Raw genomic sequence first — 22,181 nt, 5'->3', positions numbered from 1 at the left:
CTAATTGTGGGGTCCTAGTTTTGAGAATGCTACATCTCGTGGTGTTACTCAGCTAAACCACGGTCGTTCTAATGGAATTCTTGCGTAAAAAAAAACTGGTTGCCATCTCTAAATTGGAGTCTGCCTTTCCTCCACACTGGGGTTCTGACATTGCCCGCACATATCGTGACAAATTCTTCCTCATAAACCGATCTTCTTATTCCAAGAAACAAAGCATTTCATCGGAGTGGACACTATTTGGCCTTCCATTGTCAGTGCTCTTCTGCTGCATGCAATAAAGCAGGATTTGTTCTGATTTACCGATCGTCTGGTGGAGCTTTGTGAATAATGTGCTGAGAAGCATTTTGCGTAGACTCATTCATCAAGCAATTCACCTAATTCCAACACAGACCAGTTTAATGAGATGTGCTAATTATTAGCAGTCACAGCTGGAATAAAACCAAGTTCAGACATTAATGAGTATCACAGCAAAGGTGTCAGAGCACAGTGCTTGTGGAAAATTACCTCTTCTCTTAAGAAAATCGCAGAGCTGAATCATAGCAGGTATTATCTGATTGCAAATCAAACCAATTGCAAAAGGATTTATGTAACTTGAAGGTATCAGGTCGAGAGATAAATACAGATTCTGATCCATGTGGTTCTGAACTCCTGTCTGACCTACAACAAACCATACAAGATACATAAAACAGAAGAGATTCAGCAGATACTGGAAATCCAGAGCAACACACACAAAATACTAGAGGAACTCAGCAGGTCGGTCAGCATCTATGGAGAGGAAAATGGTTGACATTTCGAGACCTTTCATCAGGACCTGACAACAAGGGGGCTGAAGCCAGAGTGAGAAGTTAGGGGGATGGGAAGGAGTACAAGCTGGCAGATGATAGGTGAGACCAGGTGAGGGGGAAGGGGAGGTGGATAGACCAGGGGCAGCATGGTAGACGATTAGATTAGATCAGATTCAACTTTATTGTCATTGTTTTACGTTCCAAGACCTCAATGGTGGAACAGGCGGCTGTACATCCCCCCAGTGACCACGTGGATTTCCTTCAGGTGTTTCAGTTTCCTCCAACAAAGACACGTTGGTTGGCAGGTTAACTGTTCATTGAAAGTTGTCCTGTGATTAGGCGAGGATTAAACTGGGGGATTGCTGGGTGGTGTGGCTCAAAGGGCTGGAAGGGCCTGTTCCTCGTTGTATCTCAATAAGTAAATAAATAAACAAGATCATAAGACATTGGAGCAAAATTAGGCCATTCGGTCCATCAAGTCTGCTCCACCATTTTATCATGGCCAATCCATTTCCATCTCAACTCCATTCTCCTGTCTTCACAGAACTGGTTGTGGATTACAGGAGGAATGGAGACGTGCTAACCCCTATTGACAGCAACGGATCTGGGGTTGAGAGGGTAAACAGCTTTACGTTCCTAGGCATCCACATCACCAAGTCTGTGGTGGCCAGTGCTATCATGTTTGCTGTTGTGTGCTGGGGCAGCAGGCTGAGGGTGGCAGACACCAACAGAATCAACAAACTCATCCGTAAGGCCAGTGACGTTGTGGGGGTGGAACTGGACTCTCTGACGGTGGTGTCTGAAAAGAGGATGCTGTCCAAGTTGCATGCCATCTTTGACAATGTCTCCCATCCACTACATGATGTACTGGGTGGGCACAGGAGTACATTCAGCCAGAGACTCATTCCACCGAGATGCAGCACAGAGCGTCATAGGAAGTCATTCCTGCCTGTGACCATCAAAGTTTACAACTCCTCCCTTGGAGGGTCAGACACCCTGAGCCAATAGGCTGGTCCTGGACTTATTTCATAATTTACCGGCATAATTTACATATTACTATTTAACTATTATGGTTCTATTACTATTTATTATTTATGGTGCAATTGTAACGAAAACCAATTTCCCCCAGGATCAATAAAGTTTGACTATGACTAAGACTATGACTACGAGGGTCTCACGTTGTCTGTACATACTGGCTGTGTGGTGAAAAAGGCACAACTGTGCCTCTTTCTCTTCAGATGGTTGAGGAAGTTTGGTATGGGCCCCCAAGTCCCAAGAACTTTCTACAGGGGCACAATTGAGAGCATTCTGACTGGATGCGTCACTGCCTGGTATGGGAACTGTACCTCCCTTAACTACAGGACTCTGCAGAGAGTGGTGTGGACAGCCCAGTGTATCTGTAGTTCTGAACTTCCATGATTCAGGACATTTACATAGACAGGTGTGTAAAAAGGGCCCAAAGGATCATTGGGGATCCGAGTCACCCCAACCACAATCTATTCCAGCTGCTACCATCCAGGAAACAGTACCACAGCATAAAAGCCAGGACCAACAGATTATGGGATAGCTTCTTCCACTAGGCCATCAGACTGGTTAACTCACTCTGATCTGAATGTATTTCTATGTTACATTGACTGTTCTATATATTATAAATGATTATGATTGCACGTGGCACATTTAGACAGAGACGTAATGTATAGATTTTTACTCCTCATGTATGTGAAGGATGTAAGAAATAAAGTCAATTCAATTTATAAAGAATCTATCAACCTTTGCTTTAAATACACTCAATAACCTGGCCTCCACAGCCATCTGTGGCAACAGGTTCCACACATTCATCATCCTCTGGCTAAAGAAATTCCTCCTCATCTCCGGTCTGAGGTTGTGCTTTCTGGTCCTAGACTCCCCCACTATAGAAGACATCCTCTCCACATCCACTCTGCTTAGGCCTTTCAACATTCGATAGATTTCAATGAGATTCCCATCATTCTTCCAAATTCCAGTGAGTACAGGCCCAGAGTCATCCAATGCTCCTTATATGAAAAGCCTTTCAATCCCGGAATAATTTTCGTGAACCCTCTGCAATGTCAGCACACCCTTTGATAAGGGGCCCAAAACTTCTCACAATATTCCAAGTCGGGCCTCGCCAATGCCTTGTAAAACCTCAGCATTACACCCTTGTTTTTAATAAGAGGGGAGTTGAAGCTAAAAGGTGATAGGTGAGACCAGGTTAGTAGGGGAGTGGGGGAATGAAGTAAGAAGCTGGGAGGTGATTGGTGGAAAAGGTAAAGGGCTGAAGAAGAAGGAATCTGATAGGAGAGGAGAGTGGACCATGAGAAAAAAGGAAGGAGGGGGGCACCAGAGGGAGGTGAGGGGAAGGGAAGGGGTAAGAGGGGAGCCAGGATGTGAAATAGATGGGAGAAAAGAAGGAGGGGGGAGGAATTAGTGGAAGTTAGAGAAATCAGGCGTCAGGTTGGAGGCCACTCAGATGGAACATGAGGTGCTGCTCCTCCAGCTAAAAAGTGGACTGATCGAGGCAGTAAGGGAGGCCAGGGACTGACATGTTGGAACGGAAGTGGGAAGTAGAATTGAAATGGATTATAACTGGGAATTCCCACCTGTTGTGGTGGATGGAACAAAGGTGTATATAGTTAAAATAGGTATGGGCAGAGTTAAGGTGGCGGCAAGTGGCTGCCTCTTTGAGCTCATCTGTGGAATCAGCTTCAATGCCTCTCTCCACGGCTCTTTTTAACCTTTACGAGGTGGTTGGGGTTCCATCGAGGTCCCGATCTGCAAGTGGCACTCAAGCTGCGGTTTCTTTATGGCGAATGAGTCACCATTCCTGGAGCGCAGCGACCAACCGTTTTCAGACGTTCTCCAGGTGCGGCTTGGAAGAGGGGGGGCCTCCGGGGTGCGGCCCTGTGGACGACCGCGGCGATTCCGACCCAGTGGGAAGACCGTGATTTGATGGGGCAAAGTTCTAATTTCGACTGCGGATGGGTGAATATGTGTGACTTTTGGAAGAGTTATATATGTTCACTCCCTCCACTTCTGATCCCTCAGTAATGTCTGCCAATGAGTCAGATACGAAACCTTCAGGTTCTCTGAGCAACAGGGATCATCAGATGATTGGAGTTTAGGGAGAACAGCAAGGCCAGAAAATTCACATCAGGTGGGTTAATACTGAGATGTGGGAGGGGTTACTTAGAGACTGATCCCTGCAGAAAGTGGAGGGTGGGGGAGAGAAAAAGATGAAGTTGCAGATGGCGTAAGTTACGGAGAATGATGTGCTGGATACGGAGGCTCATGAGGTGGCAGGCAGGGACAAGGGAAACCCTATCCCTGTTATGGCTACAGGAGGAGGGGTGTGCCAAATGGAGGAGACGCGGGTGAGGGAATCATCGATGGTGGTGGAAGGGTAACCCCACTCTTTGATGAAGGAGAAAATCTTAGACGTTCTGGAATGTAAAGAGTCATCCCAAGAACAGATGAGGCAGAGACAGAGGAACTGAGATAAGGGATTAGCACTTTTACAAGTGAGGTATCATTAAGACAGCTGTGAGAATCATAGGCTTTATCAAAGATATCAGTAGACAATTTGTCTCCAGAATGGAGACAGAGGAATAATTAAAATACATTTGAAGTTATCTAACTCTTTCCTTAATCCACTTTGGTCATTGTCCTCTTTAGAAATCAATGGGGAAAGAACGTTCAGTGTTAGGACTATACATGGATTCCCAGCTATAAGAAATAGCACACGTCCTTGGAACAATAAGCTGCTTAACAACCACATCATTTTGAAGAGGAACGGGATGGTTTTCCACAGCGCGTACACTCAGTGGCCACTTTAGTAGATGCACCTGACCACACGCTCGTTTATGCAAATATCAGGTTTCATACCATCGGCACATGTCGTGAAATTTGTTGTCTTTGCTGCAGCAGTACAATGCAGTACATAACAATAGAAAAACAATCTGTGAATTAGAGCAAATATATATATATAGTTAAACAAGTAGTGCAAAAATAAGAAATAATAAAGTAATGATTTAGTATTCATGGGTCCAATGTCCATTCAGAAATCGGATGGCAGAGGGGAAGAAGCTGTTCCTGAATCGCTGAGTGTGTGTCTTCAGGCTCCTGTACCTCCTCCCTGATGGTAACAATGAGAAGAGGGCATGTCCTGGGTGATGGGGGTCCTTAATGATAGATGCTGCCTTCTTGAAGCACTACTTCTTGAAGATGTCCTGGGTGCTGCAGAGGCTAGTGCCCTTGATGGAGCTGACTGACTTTACAAACCTCTGCAGCTTATTTTGATCCTGTGCAGTAGATCCCCCTTCCCCACCATATCAGACATTGATGCAGTCAGTTAGAATGTTCTCCACAGTACATCTATAGAAATTTGCGAGTGTCTTTGGTGACATACCAAATCTCTTCAAACTCCTAATGAAATATAGCTGCAAAAATATGTTGGGACCAGTTTAGGTCCTCAGAAATATTGACACTCTTTCCACTTCTGATTCTTCATTGAGGACTGGTGTCTGTTTCCTCATCTTACCCTTTCTGAGGCCCATAATCAGCTCTTTGGTCTTACTGATGTTGAGAGCAAGGTTGCTGCTGCAACATCACTCAACTAGCTGGTATTTCTCGCTCCTGTACGCCCTCTCGTCACCATGTGAGAGTCTACCAACAATAGTTGTGTTGTCAGCATATTTATAGATGGTATTTGAGCTGTGCCTTGCCACACAGTCATGAGTGTAGAGAGATTAGAGCAGTTGACTAAGCACACACCCCTGAGGCATACCAGCATTAATTGTCAGCGAGGAGGAGATGTTATCACCAATCCACACAGATTGCGGTCTTCTGGTTAGGAAGTCGAGGATCCAATTGCAGAGGGAGGTACAGAGGTCCTGGTTCTGGAGCTTTTCGATCAGGATTGTAGGAATGATGGTGTTAAACACTGGGCTGTAGTCGAGAAACAGCAACCTGACATAAGTATTTGTATTGTCCAGGTGATCCAAGGCTGCGTGGAGAGCCAATGAGATCCTGTCTGCCGTGTAGGCCAGTCCTGACATTCACTGTTAGGACAACACATGGATTCCAAGCTTTAAGGAATACCAAATGTTCTTGGAACAATAAGCTGCTTAACAACAAAATTATTTTGAAGGGGAACACACAGTCCGTGGTGACTTTACTAGGTACACCTGTGCACCTGCTCGTTAGTGCAAATATCTAACCAGCCAATCACATGGCAGCAACTCAATGCATAACAGCATGCATCCAGCATTTCAGGCTGAGACCCTTCGTCGGGATGGGGAAGGAAGGGGACAGAAGCCAGCGTAAGAAGGGCGGGGGAGGGTGAACTGTGTAAGTAGGTGAGTGGGAGAGGGGAGAAGAGAGGTTGTCCAGGTGAGAAGGGTCTATGATTAATTTTTCTGTTGGGATACAGTGCAGAGTATGTCCTTCGAGCCACGCCACCCAGCAGTTCCACCTTAACCTAATCACAAGACAATTTACAATGACCCGTTTATCTGCAAACTGGTACGTCTTTGGGACTGTGGGAGGAAACCAGAGCACCCGGAGGAAACCCACGCGGTCACGGGGCGAACGTCCAAACTCCTTACAGGCAGTGCTGGGAGTTGAACCCAGGTCACTGGTACTGTAAAGCCTTGTGCTAACCTCTGCTTTAAATATATCCAACGAATTGGCCAACACAGCTGTCTGTAGCAATGAATTCCACAGATTCACCACCCTCTGCCTAAGGAAATTCCTCCGCTTCTCTGTTCTAAAGGAATGTCGTTTTTTGAGGCTGTGTCCTCTGGTCCTAGACTCCCCCACCATTGGAATCAACTTCTCAAAAGTCCTTTCAATATCCGATAGGATTCAATGGGATTCCCCTTGCAGTAATAAAAAAGAACAATTTTTGCAACTTTTTAATGCTCTGGAGGAGCAGGCAAAAGTTGTTGCTGGCATACATCAGTGCAGTGAACCGTGCTGAAACAGAGCACTGCCTGGATTGGTTGCTTGCTGGATTGGCTGTCCACGCTAACACACATGGGCATACACCCACAGCCACTCAACTTCCTTCCAAAAGCACTCAACGTGGCCAAACTAACACACTTTTTAAAGCGGATCTCTCACTGCCCATGAAATTACTTTGACAGAACATTAAATCTGATGCACGCTGGCAGGGTATGTTCTTCGAAACAGCAAACTTGTCTGGTAGTCCCTATGGCCTCAGAATGTGCCCTCCCCCGTGAACAAGTCACTGGACTATCTTCTGCTTTGTCCAACTGAAACAATCTTCAGCCTGACACTGACTTCCCCACCCACTCCTCCTCTCCCCTAATGTGTAGCGATGGTGGAAGAGTTTCTGAACAATGTTCAGGAACATTTCAACTTCAGTACGAACCTGTCATAGAACATAAAACATAGAAATCTACAGCGCATTACAGGCTCTTCAGCCCGCAATGTTGTGCTGACCATGTAACCTACTCTAATCTACTTTTAATTGTTTGAGTCTTTGTGATATCTTTTCCCTCGTAATGAGAAGTTTTCAATTTCTTTTATGCTATTTGAAGCAAGTCCATCTGTTATCAACCAGATGTTTACATTACCCTCAACAAAAAACTGCAAAAAATAATTCAGCACATCTGCCATTTTCTTGTTTTCCGATATTATTTGCCCAGATTTATTATCTAGAAATCTGTACCAGCCGAGGTCACTCTCTTCATTTTCATGTATCCATAAAAATATTTACTGTTTCCCAATATTACAAACCAGTTTTACTTCTTTTGTTTAAGATATTACTGCAGTTATGCATTGTCTTATCCGGAGGCCTCACCTAAGGGAGCCTTTTGAACAATACACTGCCATCTATGTTTTCTTTCCCCTCTGATCAATATTTCCAGAAGACCTTAGAAGCAGAATTAGACATAGAACATAAGACATAGAAATTTACAACACATTACAGGCCCTTCAGCCCACAATGTTGTGCCGACCATGTAACCTACTCTAGAGACTGCCGAGAATTTCCCTAGCGCACAGCCCTCGATTTTTCTAAGCTCCGTGTACTTATCTAAGAGGCTCTTAAAAGACCCTATTGTATCTGCTTCCACCACCACTGCTGGCAGCCCATTCCATACACCCACCACTCTCTGTGTGAAAAACTTACCTCTGACATCCCCCTTGTACTTATTTCCAAGCACCTTAAAACTATGCCCCCTCGTGTTAGCCATTTCAGCCCCGGGAAAAATCCTCTGGCTACCCACACGATCAATGCCCCTCATCATCTTATACACAACAATGGATGAGATATAAGCATCAAACTAGATGATGGAGGAGATCAGCAAGCTAGGGAAACGGACTATTGATGTTTCAGGTCAGGACTCTTCATCAGACCAAGTGAGGTATCTCAATCCAAGATGTTGACTGACCAGTTCTCTGCCTGACCTGTTGAGTTCCTCCAACAACTTCTTTGATGCTTCAGATTTCAGTGTCTTGTCTCCAAAATACGTGGCAGGGTGGAGATACATCTCTACTGAAGGAGAAGTAAGACGCTCCTTCCCTCCACTAGCCTGCAGGTCATTTTGGACAAGGTGTAGCACCTGCTTAACCCCCCACCCCCTGATCAGAGTCACATGAAGCCATGGGAGCAGGTGGTGGATGGTCGTATGAGCAGCTGGCACATATCACGAGTCCTGGTTATGCAACCACTGATGCCAGGTGGACAATCTCTGACGAGTATTGACAATAGCTGGGGTCACCCATCTTGGAAAGACACTGCCCAGAAGAAGGCAGTGGAAAACCACTTCTGCAGAAAAATTTGCACCGAATAATCATGCTCATGGAAAGACTGTGATCGCCTACATCATATGACACAGCACATAATGATGAAGTCATACAACATGGCACATAATGATGATGATGATGTCTTAGAACATAGAACTTAGAAATCTAAACACATTACAGGCCCTTCAGCCCACAATGTTTTGCCAACCACATAACCTACTCTAGAAACTGCCTAGAATTTTCCTGCCATATAGCCCTCTATTTCTCTAAGCTATCTACCTATCTAAGAATCTCATAAAATTGCAGGCTGTGCATTCCACACACCTACTACTGTCTGTGTGAAAAATTGACCTCCGACATCCCCCTTGTACCTAATTATAAGCACCTTAAAACTATGGCCCCTTGTGTTAGCCATTTCAGCCCTGGAAAAGCCTCTAGCTATCCACACGATCAATGCCTCTCATCATCTTATACACCTCTATCAGGTCACCTCTCAACCTCCGACGCTCCAAGGAGAAAAGGCCAAGTTCACTCAACCTATTCTCATAAGGTACACCCTCCAATCCAGGCAATATCCTTGTAAATCTCCTCTGCACTCTCTCTATATCTCCACATCCTTCCTGTAGTGAGGGAACTAGAACTGAACACAGTACTCCAAGTGGGGTCTAACTAAGGTCTTACATAGCTGTAACATTACCTCTCGGCTCTTGAACTCAATCCCACAGTTGATGAAGGCCAACACATCATACGCCTTCTTAACAACACTGTCAATCTGCACAGCAGCTTTGAGTGTCCTATGGACACAGACTCCAAGATCTTGCTGTTTCTTCACACTGCCAAGAGTCTTACCATTACTATTATATTCTGTCTTCAAATTTCACCTACTGAAATGAACCACTTCACACTTAACTGGGTTGAACTTCATCTGCCACTTCTCAGCCCAGTTCTGCATCCTATCAGTGTCCCGCTGTAACCTTTGGCAATCTTCCAGATTATCCACAACACCCCAACTTTTGTGTCATCTGCAAACTTACTAATTTATAACTGACGTTTCGTGTTGGCACATGGCCAAGTGGTTAAGGCGTTCATCTAATGACCTGAAGGTCACTAGTTCGAGCCTTGGCTGAGGCAGCGTGTTGTGTCCTTGAGCAAGGCACTTAACCACACATTGCTCTGCGACGACACCAGTGCCAAGCTGTATGGGTCCTAATGCCCTTCCCTTGGACAACATCGGTGGCCTGGAGAGGGGAGACTTGCAGCATGGGCAACTACTGGTCTTCCATACAACCTTGCCCAGGCCTGCGCCCTGGAAACCTTCCAAGGCACAAATCCATGGTCTCACAAGATTAACGGACGCCTATAAAAAAAACTGACGTTTTGTTGACAAACTCTGCCACCTTCTTCAAGGACGATGCCTGGGCATATTTAGTCCAGTGGTATTTATACCCCTGTAGTCCCCATCCCTCCTTATTGGTCAGTCCTCCTCCAGTTCTTACTTAGAGTGAGACCATTGTCTTAGAGAGGATGTGGAGAGGATGTTTCTCAAGAAAAAGAACTCTAACGATGATATCACTCTAAGTAACAAATGGAATTCGATTGTAAACAAGGAGCGAGTGTGGAAACCAGACTGGATAAGGATAAACCAATCAGAAGGCACATACTGGGGGGTGGGTATAAATACCACTGGACTAGACATGCCCAGGCAGATTTATATGGATGGTGCTAAGGAACCTGATACAGGAGTGACAGGGTTTGGGGTGGCTATACCAGCAAAAGAAATTGGAATCAGCAGAAGAACATTTAATAAATTAGGGGTGTATACAGTGGAGATGCTGGCAGTGTTGGTTGCGTTGCGATGGGTGGAGAAAGCTAGACAAGTCAAAGTGTTGATATGCTCAGATTCATCCTCAGTTCTAGCAAGTTTACGGTCTTTTCACTCAAACAGTCGGCAAGATGTACCTTATGAAGTCCTTCAGTCAGTCAGAAGCATTGCAAATCAGTGGGTGAGGTAAAATTTTTTATTGGTTCCAGCACATGTAAGGGTGAAGGGGAATGAGAGGGTGGATGAGTTGGCAAAGAGGGCGTTAAAGAAAGAAAATATAGAAATGCACATTAGTATCAGTAAAGCAGAGGTTAAGTGTGTAATCTGGGAAAAAATCAACCAACAAGAAAGATGGGACAGGGAGGGGAAAGGGAGGCATTTATATCAAATACGAAAAAGTGTTGCAGGTACTAGGATAGGTAGTGGATACAGAAGAGAGGAAACTGTGTGGACTAGGTTAAGGCTGGGGCACTGTGCATTAAACAAAACATTGAAAATGACAGGGAAACACCAGACAGGATTGTGTGAGGAATGTCAGGAAGAGGAGTCAGTAGAACATGTAGTTCTGAGTTGCAGGAAGTATGGGATACAGAGAGAGATGATAATAATCAATCTAAGGGAATTGGGGGTGCAGGAATTCACATTAAAAGGGTTGCTGAGCTTGGGTGAGAAAGCACAGGTCAGGGTATTTTGAGCTTTCCTAAGGGGTACAGGGGTTTTTTATAGGATATGATGAATAAGCAGGAATAGATGGGAGGATAAAATGTAGGTTAAGATATATATATGTGTGTGTGATTGGGTGAAGGGATTTGGAATGTAAGTCTATTGCACACTCCGGAGCAGAAGGTGGCGGTAATGCACCATAAAGCTGGGTGCCAACCGCCGTAAAACAAGAAGAAGAAGAAGAGGATGCCCAGCTATCATCCCTGAAGAAGATGGCAGAGTTTGTCATGAAAGCATCGGTTATAATTGCTACCTGTACCTGGCTAGAACCCCAAGAAGATTTTATTCAAAATCCAAGTTTGTTCAAACTCTCCTTATACCACATGCCCTCTAATCGAGTCAGCAGCCCAATAAACCTCTTCTGTACCATCTCGACATCTTGCTCGAGTTTTATAAAGCTGCAACATACAGTACTGTGCAAAAGTCTCAGGGACATATAGGTTGCTGGGTGCCTAAGACTTTTGCATGATACTGTAGTAATTTTATGTATTGCACTGAACCGCTGCTAAAAAAACAAATTTCATGACATATGTGAGTAATGACAAACCTGATTCTGATACGGGTCTCTATTGTGGACTGAGAGTGGGAAAGGGGCAGAGGGAGGGGAATCATGGTTGGGAAAAGGGGAAGGGAGAGGGTAGGGAGCAGGAAGCACCAGAGAGACATTCTGTAATGATCAATAAACCAATGTTTGGAATCAATCGACCTTGCCTGGTGTCTCAGGGCTGGGTGTGTCTGCACCCACACCAGCCTTTCCCCTAGCACTCCTCCTCTGCCACCTCTCCCACACCCTGCCACGGTGCTCCACCCTCACCATTTCCAACATCCTTTGCTCTGACCAGATTTACAAACTCGCTCTCCATTCCTAGCTATATATATGCACGCCTAAGACTTTTCTACAGTACTTTATCTTCACAAATGGATCAAGGCAGGTAGCCAATAGCTCAGGCCAACTGAAAGTCTGGAGGAAACTGAAAACTTTAGAAAGGGTACTGTGTAGATTTTCTGGAATACACCCTAGGATGTGGACAAGTTACAAGAGGAGATGGAAGCTCCTGGTGTTGTTTTCCTAGGAGTTCAGAAGGTTGAAGGGGAGACATCAATGATCAGAGGAAAGGTCATGAATATCTTAATATACAGCAAGTGCAAAAAATCCAGAATTCATTGCCAGGAAGAGTTGTGGAACCTATGGCTTTTAAAAAAGAATTGGACAAGAAGTTGTTAAACAGGTCCCTAATAAGGGGTCATCTATAGTACCCTGTGCTCTCAGTTTGGCCTCCTACAAAGCAGAGACCGGATGCAGACTGGGGGCCACTTTGTCAAGCACCTTTGCTCTGTCCTCTGCAGAAGGCAGGATCTCCCACTGGCTACTCATTCCAATTCGACGTCCCGTTTTCATTCTGACATGTTGGTCCTTGGCCTCCTCTACTGCCACGATGAGGCCAAACTCAGGTTGGAGAAGCAACATCTCATATTTCATCTGGGTAACCATTAATCTGATGGCATGAACCTCAATTTCTCTAATTTCCAGTAATTTATCCTCCCTCCTTCTTCAATCTTTTTCTATTCCCCATTCTAGTTACCCTTTCTCTTCTCCTCACCTGATCATCATATACCTCTGGTTCCCCTCCTCCTTCCCTTTCTCCCATGGTCCTCTTACCTATCAGATTCTTTCTTCTTCAGCCGTTTACTCTTTCCACCTATCACTTGCCAGCTTCTTACTTCATCCATCCCGCCCCCTTTGCTCCACCCACCCACCTTCCCCCTCACCTGGTCTCACCCTACCACCTGCCAGCTTGAACTCCTTCCCCTCCCCACAACTTAGTCTGGTTTCTACCCTCTTCCTTTCCAGCTCCGATGAAGGGTGCTGGCCCAAGAATTTTATTCCTCTCCATTGATACCGCCCGACCAGCTGAGTTCTGAGCTGCCATACTTCCTCTATTGTATCTATGAATGTGGTAGAACAAAGGGATCTGGGAATACAGGTCCATAATTCATTGAAAGTGGCGGTTCACGTAGATAGGGCCATAAACAGAGCTCTTGGCACATTGGCCTTCACCAGTAATGGTACTGAGTACAGGAGTCAGGATGTTATGTTGAAATTGTGTCAGATGTTGATGAGACCTAGTTTGGAGTATTGTGTGTAGTTCTGGTCACCTACCTAGAGGAAATAAGAGTGAAAGAATACAGAGAAGATTTACAAGGATGTTGCCTGACATGGCAGGCCTGAGTGATGAGAAAAGATTGAATAAGTTCGGACTTTATTCTCTAGAACATCGAAGGTTGAGGGGAGATTGAGGGTATACAAAATTATTAGAGGTATAAATAGTGTAAGTGCAAGCAGGCTTCTCCCACTGAGCTTGGGTGAGGCTACAACTAGGGGCCATGGGTTAAGGGTGAAAGGTGAAATGTTTAAGGGCAACATGAGGGGGAAAACAGAGGATGGTGAGAGGGTGAAATGAACGGCTAAGTGTAAGTGATTATGATTATGATCATGAAGACACGTAGTCCTCTTTTATTGTCATTTAGTAATGCATGCATTAAGAAATGATACATTATTTCCTCCGGTGTGATATCACAAAACACAGGACAGACCAAGACTGAAAAAACTGACAAAACCACATAATTGTAACATATAGTTACAACAGTGCAACAATACCATAACTTGATGAAGAAGTCCATGAGCACAGTCTCAAAGTCTCTCAAATGTCCCACATCTCACGCAGACGAGAGAAGGAAGAAAAACTCTCCCTGCCATGCCGACCACAATCCGACTCTGAGTCATCCGAAAACTTCGAGCTCTGATCAGCTGTCCGACACCGAGTACTGAGCGCCATCTCTGTCTGAACGATTCGACCTCCTTCTCGGTCACCAAAAGCAGGCGAGGCCGGGGATTTTGAGGACTTCCCTCCGAAAGATTCCGGACCACACAGTAACAACAGCAGCGAACGGGTGTTTCAGAAATTTCTCCAGATGTTCCTCTGTGCTTTCACGTCCATCCTCCATAAAATCAGAATTGTCCACGGCCCCTATTTAACAGATACGATATCATTTTTCACCAGAGGGCTGCGTACACGCAGGCGCGTCGCCATCTTCTCCTCCCGACTTTATGGTGGATGCAATTTTGAGTTCAACGCTTAAAAGAAGTTGGATAGTACATGGATGGGAGGAATATGGAGGGCTATGGTCCTGGTGCAGGTCGATGGGAGTATGCAGCTTAAATGGTTCAGCACAGACTGGATTGGCCGAAGGACCTGTTTCTGTCTGTAATTTTCTATATCAGTGATTACAGTTTGTGCACTTAATTGTCTCTAAAGCATCCTCTGATGTCCTGAAGTCGTGAACAGTGCTACAGAAATGGAAAATATTCTATAATAGTTATTAATAATAGATATATCAAGCAATGTATTATTACAGAGGCAATGCAGCTGAACAGAGTTATGTACCAAATGCGTGAAATTGAGCTTGGAAATTTCAGTGAAGCTGAACAAAAGATTAACATTTTTCCTTTTCACAGCTCTTTCAGACTCCAACACAAAAGGCTGAAAATTTATCTGCGCTTGACGCTTGTTCTCGACAATGGAAGTGGGACTGACACCGAGTGCTCTGGAAACTTGCAAAAAGAAAGAGACGCTGGGCTTGAACACTTCAGGGGCACGGCTGTAAAATTCACGGTACAGCACAGCAAGCCTTGAATGAAGATAGATTATTCATCTCTGTTCACTTGCTGAGAACTCGACAAATCTTGCCAACGGGCAGAGCAGAAGTCTGTGTTTGAGAGGGCGAATCAAAGACAATAGGGCATTCTAATATGACTGCAATGCCTTCTTCAGTTGTAGAAGACACGGCACGCGATGCGGTTTAAAGGTATAATTATAATGCACTTAAGCGCGTCGCACTCGGAAAATGTGCAATTTCTTGCCCATCAATTTCATGCTCTTTCAAGGAGGGTAAGTTCTTGCTTACTCTGCAGAATCAAAAGCAGTTACGGAACAAATTAAAATCTGAAGTCACTCTGCTGAATTGTCATTGGAACCGTTTACCATTTTAAGAAGGCTCAATCTGCAAGTCTCCAGCCTTAAATCAAATACTTTACTGCAGGATACACACTGATGAGTTTGGAGCTTAATGTGCCGCTTACATTTCTGAGCACATCTGTTTCCTAAGATGAGTAGGTTACATGAGCTAAAACTGTGCTCAGTTCTACACTCAGGGGCCACATTATTAGGCACCTCCTAATAATCCTGATAATATCTAATAAAGTGGCCTCTAAGTGTTTGTTGGTGGTCTTATTTATTTCACTCATTTAGAGATGGAGTACACCATCCTCTGTAAACTATAGAGACCGTTGTGCGTGAAAATCCCTGGAGATCAGCAGTTTCTGAGATACTCAAACCACCCCGTCTGGCACCAACAATCATTCCATGGTCAAAGTCACTTAGATCACATTTCTTCCCCATTCTGATGTCTGGCCTGAACAACAACTGAACAAATTGACCATGTATCCATGCTTTTATGCATTGAGTTGCTGCCACATGATTGGAGGATTAGATATTCAAATCAACGAGCAGGTGTACAGGTGTAAAATGGCCACCGAATGCAAATCTGTCAAAGGGCTGAATGCAGGTGTGCAGATTTATCTTACAGTCAAAGTTCCAGATTTCTTTTTCTTTTAAAATAATCTACGATCAGCCATTTAAGGCCATAAGACCATAAGATACAGGAGCAGAATTAGGCCATTTGGCCCATCAAGTCTGCTATGCCATTTCAACATGCTGATCCATTCCCCCTCTCAGCCCCAATCTCTTGTCTTCTCCCTGTGTCCCTTCATGACCTGGCCAATCTGGAATCCATCAACCTCTGCCCCAAATATACCCACCAACTTGGCCTCCATTGCCATCTGTGGGAACGAATTTCACATATTTGCCTCTCTCTGGCTGAAGAAACTTCTCCTCATCTCCATTATAAATGGACATCCCTCTATTCTGAAGCGGTGTCCTCTGGTCCTAGACTCCCCCACCATAGGAAACATCTTCTCCACTTGCTAGAGGTATCAATAGTACATTGTTGTGGAATTTTAGAGTTTTGCAGATGGAGAACTTAACATTCAGAAGCTGAACATTAACAATAATAGAGCTTACATTTATTTAATTATTGATTGATTGATTGAGATACAGAGCAGAATAGGCTCTTCTGACCCTTTGAGCCATGCTGGAATACACCAAAATAACCATAGCCTAATTACAGGACAACTTACAATGACCAATTAACCTACCAACCAACAAGAAAAGTAACATGAACTGCCTTAATGACTATTGTCCGGTAATACTCACTTCTACAGTGATGAAATGCTTTGGGAGGTTGGTAATGGCTGGAATCAACTCCTGCCTCAGCAAGACCTGGACCTTCTACAATTTGCCAGTTGCCACACTAGGTCTACGGTGGAAGTGATCTCAATGGCTCTCCACATGGCCTGGATCACCTGGACAATACAAATCCCTATGGCAGGGCGCTGTTTATGCATCTACTGCCATCATTCCTATAGTCCTGATTGAAAAGCTACAGAACCTGGGACTCTGTACCTCCCTCTGCCACTGGATCTTCGACTTCCTAACTGGTTCTTTTGAAGACCCCGACCTGAAGTTACACGTTGACTTCGGTTCCTTGCAGTAACGGGACCCGCTCTCGGGGCCTCATGACCAGTCACTTTTCGATATGCCAAGGACGCGGCCTAGTGCGTCTTCAGGGTGCCAGATTTTCGTGGTGGCTGGGTTCAAGGCCAGTGCCACCCCATGATGCGTCATGGGAGATGGAAGATCGTAAGCAGCAGGCTGGCTGCTGGCTGTGTGCCCAGAGACCCGAGTTCTTTGGGTATAAAGCTCGGAAAAAGCAATGCAACAGACTTTTAACACCATAAATCAGTGAGTTGTTTGTTATGTCTCCCCTCTCGCTGTGAAATGGGGGCATCTCTTCTTCCCTTATTAGGGAGAGAGAGAGCCTGTGGTATGTCGAATACTGGGTGAACGAGTAGTCTTTGGGGTACTGCGAGTCTGTGTCTTTATTGATGCTTTGCTGCACGCTTGAGTGCTCGGTGGGGGGTGCCGATGATTTTTTGCTGGTGGGGGGGTCGTTGCTTTGCTGCTGCTTATGCATGGGGGGGGAGCTGGGGGAGACTTTGGGGTTCTAACATTTAACTGTCATTCATTCTTTGGGACACCCTGTTTTCGTGGATGTTTGCAAAGAAGAAGAATTTCAGGATGTATATTGTATACATTTCTCTGACATTAAATGTACCTATTGAACCTATTGAACATCTCCACCTCACTAACAATCAATACTGGCACACCTCAGGGATGTGTGCTTATCTTACTGCTCTACTCTCTCTATACACATGACTGTGTGGCTAGGCACAGCTCAAATGTCATCTGTAAATCTGCTGATGACACAACAATTGTTGGCAGAATTTCAGATGGTGATAAGGAGGTGTACAGGAGTGAGATATAGCAGCTAGCTGAGTGGTGTTCCAGCAACAAGCTTGTGCTCAACATGAGTAAGACCAAAGAGCTGATTGTGGGCTTCAGGAAGGGTAAGACGAGGAAACACAAACCAATCCTCATAGGGGGATCAGAAGTGGAGAGAGTGAGCAATTTCAAGTTCTTGGAAGTCAAGATCTCCGAGGACCTAACCTGGTCCCAACATATCGAGGCAGCTATAAAGAAGGCAAGACAGTGGCTATATTTCATTAGGAACTTGAGGAGATTTGGTGTCTCACCTAAAACATTAGCAAATTTCTACAGATGTACCATGGACAGCATTCTGATTGGCCGCATCACTAACTGGTATGGGGTTGTGGGGGGCACCTGCACAGGATGGAAGGAAGCTGCGGGAAGTTGTAAAATTAGTCAGCTCCATCATGGGTATCAGCCTCCATAGTGTCCAGGACACCTTCAAGGAGCGGTGCCGCCGAAGGGCAGCATCAATCATTAACAGCCCTCCCTACCCAGGACATGCCCTCTTCTCATTGTTACCATCAGGGAGGTGGTACAAAAGCTGTCCAATTTCTGAATGGACATCGAATCCATGGACACTACCTCACACAAACACGAGGAAATCTGCAGATGCTGGAAATTCAAGCAACACACATCAAAGTTGCTGGTGAACGCAGCAGGCCAGGCAGCATCTATAGGAAGAGGTACAGTCGACGTTTCGGGCCGAGACCCTTCGTCAGGACACTACCTCACTACTTTTTTTTCTCTTTTTCCACTGCTTGTTTAATTTAACTATTTAATATACATATATATACTTACTGTAATTCTGTTTTCTTTCTCTCTATAATTATGTACTTCATTGTACTGTTACTGCAAAGTTAACAAATTTCACTACATACAGTATGCCAGTGATATTAAATCTGATTCCGATTCTGATTTTATGTATAGCACTGTACTATTGCCGCAAAATAAGCACATTTCAAGACAAATGGGAGAGATGATAAACCTGATTCTGATACGGGTCTCTATTGTGGACTGAAAGTGGGAAGGCGGCAGGGAGAGGGGAATCACGGTTAGGAAAAGGGGAAGGGAGTGGGAAGCACCAGAGAGACATTCAGTAATTATAAATAACCAATTGTTTAGAATCAAATGAGCTTGCCTGGTGTCTCAAGGTGGGGTGTGTCTGCACCCACACCTACCCCCCACGGCCTCTGGCACTCCTTCTCTGCCACCTGCCCCACACCCTCCCACGCACTCCACCCTCGCCTTTCCCACCAGATTTGCAAACTCGGTCTCTGCTCCACACTGACAAATACAGCACTGTGCAAAAGTCTTCGGCACTCTAGTTATATCTACAGTATGTGCCCAAGACCTTTGCACAGTATTGTACAAAGTCCTTCCAGAGAACAGCAGGAAATGTACTCTGATTTCTGGCACTGTAAAGTGTTATGGTAGCTGTTCCCTCTTCCATGACATTAAAAAATATCGTGCACTGAAAGTGAGCGAGTCCTCGGAGCTCATCAGCAGGGAATGCTTCTAAGTCACATGGTTTAACTCCCACCAAGCTTGCTTACTACATAACCAAGGACAGGCTTTGTCAAGAAGCAGAATGGGGTTTATCCGAGTTTTAATTAAATCCTCCTCACAGTTCAGAATTGTCAACATCAAAGGTGTTTTGTGATTACGAGCGCCTTGTGTAGAAGCCAGGAATACCTATAATTTTCAGCAGTTTAGAACTCTGAAGTTGGTGGTGAGTATTTGAAAGGACCTGCAATCGCGACTCTCACAAAACAAATGCAAGCTTTCAGTGTAGATCAAATTCTTCCAATCCAACAACAATAATTTCTATTCCTGTTGCGGCTTTGACATTACTAAGTTGTCTGTAATGTGGCGGCAGATTTGAGGACTTGAACAGTGAAACACTAACGAGAGAAAATCTGCAGACGCTGCAAATCAAGGTGATGCACACAGAATGCTGGATGAGCTCAGCAGGCCGGGCAGAATCTGTGGAAAAGAGCAAGCAGTGCACGTTTTGGGCCGAGACCCTTCATCAGGGCTGGAAAAAGTGTGATCTCCTAGTGGCCACTCATTTTAATTCCACTTCCTATTCCCATTCCAATATCTCTATTATAGACAATAGGTGCAGAAGTAGGCCATTCGGCCCTTCAAGCCAGCACCGCCATTCACTGTGATCATGGCTGATCATCCACAATCAGTATCCAGTTCCTGCCTTATCCCCATAACCTTTGATTCCGCTATCTTTAAGAGCTCTATCCATCTCTTTCTTGAAAGCACCCAGAGACTTGGCCTCCACAGCCTTCTGGGGCAGAGCATTCCATATATCCACCACTCCATGGGTGTAAAAGTTTTTCCTCAACTCCATTCTAAATGGCCTACCCCTTATTCTTAAACTGTGGCCTCTGGTTCTGGACTCACCCATCAGCGGGAACATGCTTCCTGCCTCCAGCGTGTCCAATCCCTTAATAATCCTATATGTTTCAATAAGATCCCCTCTCAGCCTTCTAAATTCCAGAGTATACAAGCCCATGTATTCATGGCTCCTCCCCTGTCGTGATGAGGCCACACTTCGTTTGGAGGAACAACACCTTATATTCTGATCTGGGTACCTCCAAACTGATGGCATGAACACCGATTTCTGGAACTTCTGGTAATGCCCCTCCTTCACCTTTCCCCATCCCCTTTTCCTTCTCTCACCTTTTCTTCTTGCCTGCCCATCGCCTCCCTCGTGGTGCTCCTCTCCCCTTTTCTTTCTCCCACGGGCTTCTGTCCTCTTCGATCAGAATCCCCCTTCTCCAGTCCTGTATCTCATTCACCAATCAACTTCCCAGCTCTTTACTTCCCCCTTCCCCTCCCGGTTTCACCTCTCACCTGGTGTTTCTCTCCCCCTACCCCCACCTTTTAAATCTACTCCTCAGCTTTTTATCTCCAGTCCTGCCAAAGGGTCTCGGCCTGAGAGGTCGGCTATTTATTCATTTCCGTAGATGCTACATGACCTGCTGAGTTCCTTCAGCATTTTGTGTGTGCTGCCTGGGAAAATAGAGGTGAGAAGTCAGAGTAAGAAGGAGCGGGGAGGGGAGGAAGATGTACAAGGTGGCAGGTGACAGGTGAAACTGCGAGAGGGGGACAGGTGAAATTAAGAGCTGGGAAGTCGATCGGTGAGAGAGATACGGGGCTGGAGAAGGGGGAATCTGATCGGAGTGGACAGAAGGCCGTGGAAGAAAGGGAAGAGGGAGGAGCACTAGAGGGAGGTGATGAGCAGGTAAGGAGACATGGTGAGAGAGGGAAATGGGAATGGGAATGGGAATGGTGAAGGAGAATGGGGGGGGGGAAGGGCAATTACAGAAGTTGGAGAAATCGATGTTCTGTACAGCTAAGCAAATGTTAGTCTAAACTACCCTAAACTACACATAACTACAATACTGAACATTCAATCACCCTTTAATTTAACGAGAATGCCATTAAATCTCCCCATATTATATACTAGAAGAACTAAGCATGCTACAAATGAATACTTAAATAAACAAACACAGGGGAGTGTGAGGGGAGAGGGGCGTCTGTACCTGCAATGTCCAATATACGTATACTGCAATTGATTGACTTACTTATTTTTTTTCTTCTATGTTATGCATTGCATTGAACCGCTGCTGCAAAGTGAACAAATTTCACGACACATGCCAGTGGTAATAAACCTGATTCTGATTCTGGCTCTTTCGCACTGGTCCTGGTCACAACTTCAGCCTGGAGTGGGCCCTGGAGACAAAAGGAAGAGGCCAAGCCTCCTGCATGTGTTATTCTTATACCCCCTGGTCACCCAGAACCGGAAACCGGCGCCATGGTGCATAAACCGACCAATGAGAAAGAGCCCTAACCTTTAAGCGGGCCAATCAATGACCGACATGGCGGAAGCTGCTTCCGGCCAGTGAACTACATTACGCACGTTACATTAACAAAAATCCCCACATTACATTACAGAAAAGCGACTGGCCCTCAACGTATCCTCACCAGTTGCACCATGATCTGGTACAGTGTGTCCAACATGCAGGAACACCAAGAGGGTGCAGAGATTAGAGGGCAGAGTACAGCTCCCACCCCCACACCCCACCACCAACAACAGCACCTACAGGAGGAGCTGCCTCAGGAACCTGCCATCTATCACCATGACAGTGGACACAACCCAGTCCATCACGGGTAAAGCCCTCCCCACCATTCAGCAAATCTACACAAAATGCTGCATCCATCACCAGGGACCACCTCCACCCAGGTCACACTCTGCTGCCACCTGGAGGAAGGTGTGGGAGCCTCAGGACTCACCCCACCAGGTTCAGGAACAGTTACCACCCCTCAACCATCAGGCTCCTGAACCACAGGAGAGAACTTCACTCGACTTCACTTGCCCCATCATTGAAAGGTTCCCACAACCTATGGACTCACTTTCAAGGACTCTTCATCTCACGTTCTCACTTATTTATTGCTCACTTATACATTATTATTATTTCTTTCTTTTTGTATTTGCACAGTTTCTGTCTTTCGCCCACTGGCTGAATGCCCAAGTCG

The sequence above is a fragment of the Mobula birostris genome, chromosome 29, assembly GCF_030028105.1.
Source record: "Mobula birostris isolate sMobBir1 chromosome 29, sMobBir1.hap1, whole genome shotgun sequence".
In the NCBI taxonomy this organism is placed as follows: Eukaryota; Metazoa; Chordata; class Chondrichthyes; order Myliobatiformes; family Myliobatidae; genus Mobula; species Mobula birostris.
The sequence above is the reverse complement of the archived record's forward strand: the minus strand, read 5'-3'. Positions refer to the sequence as shown.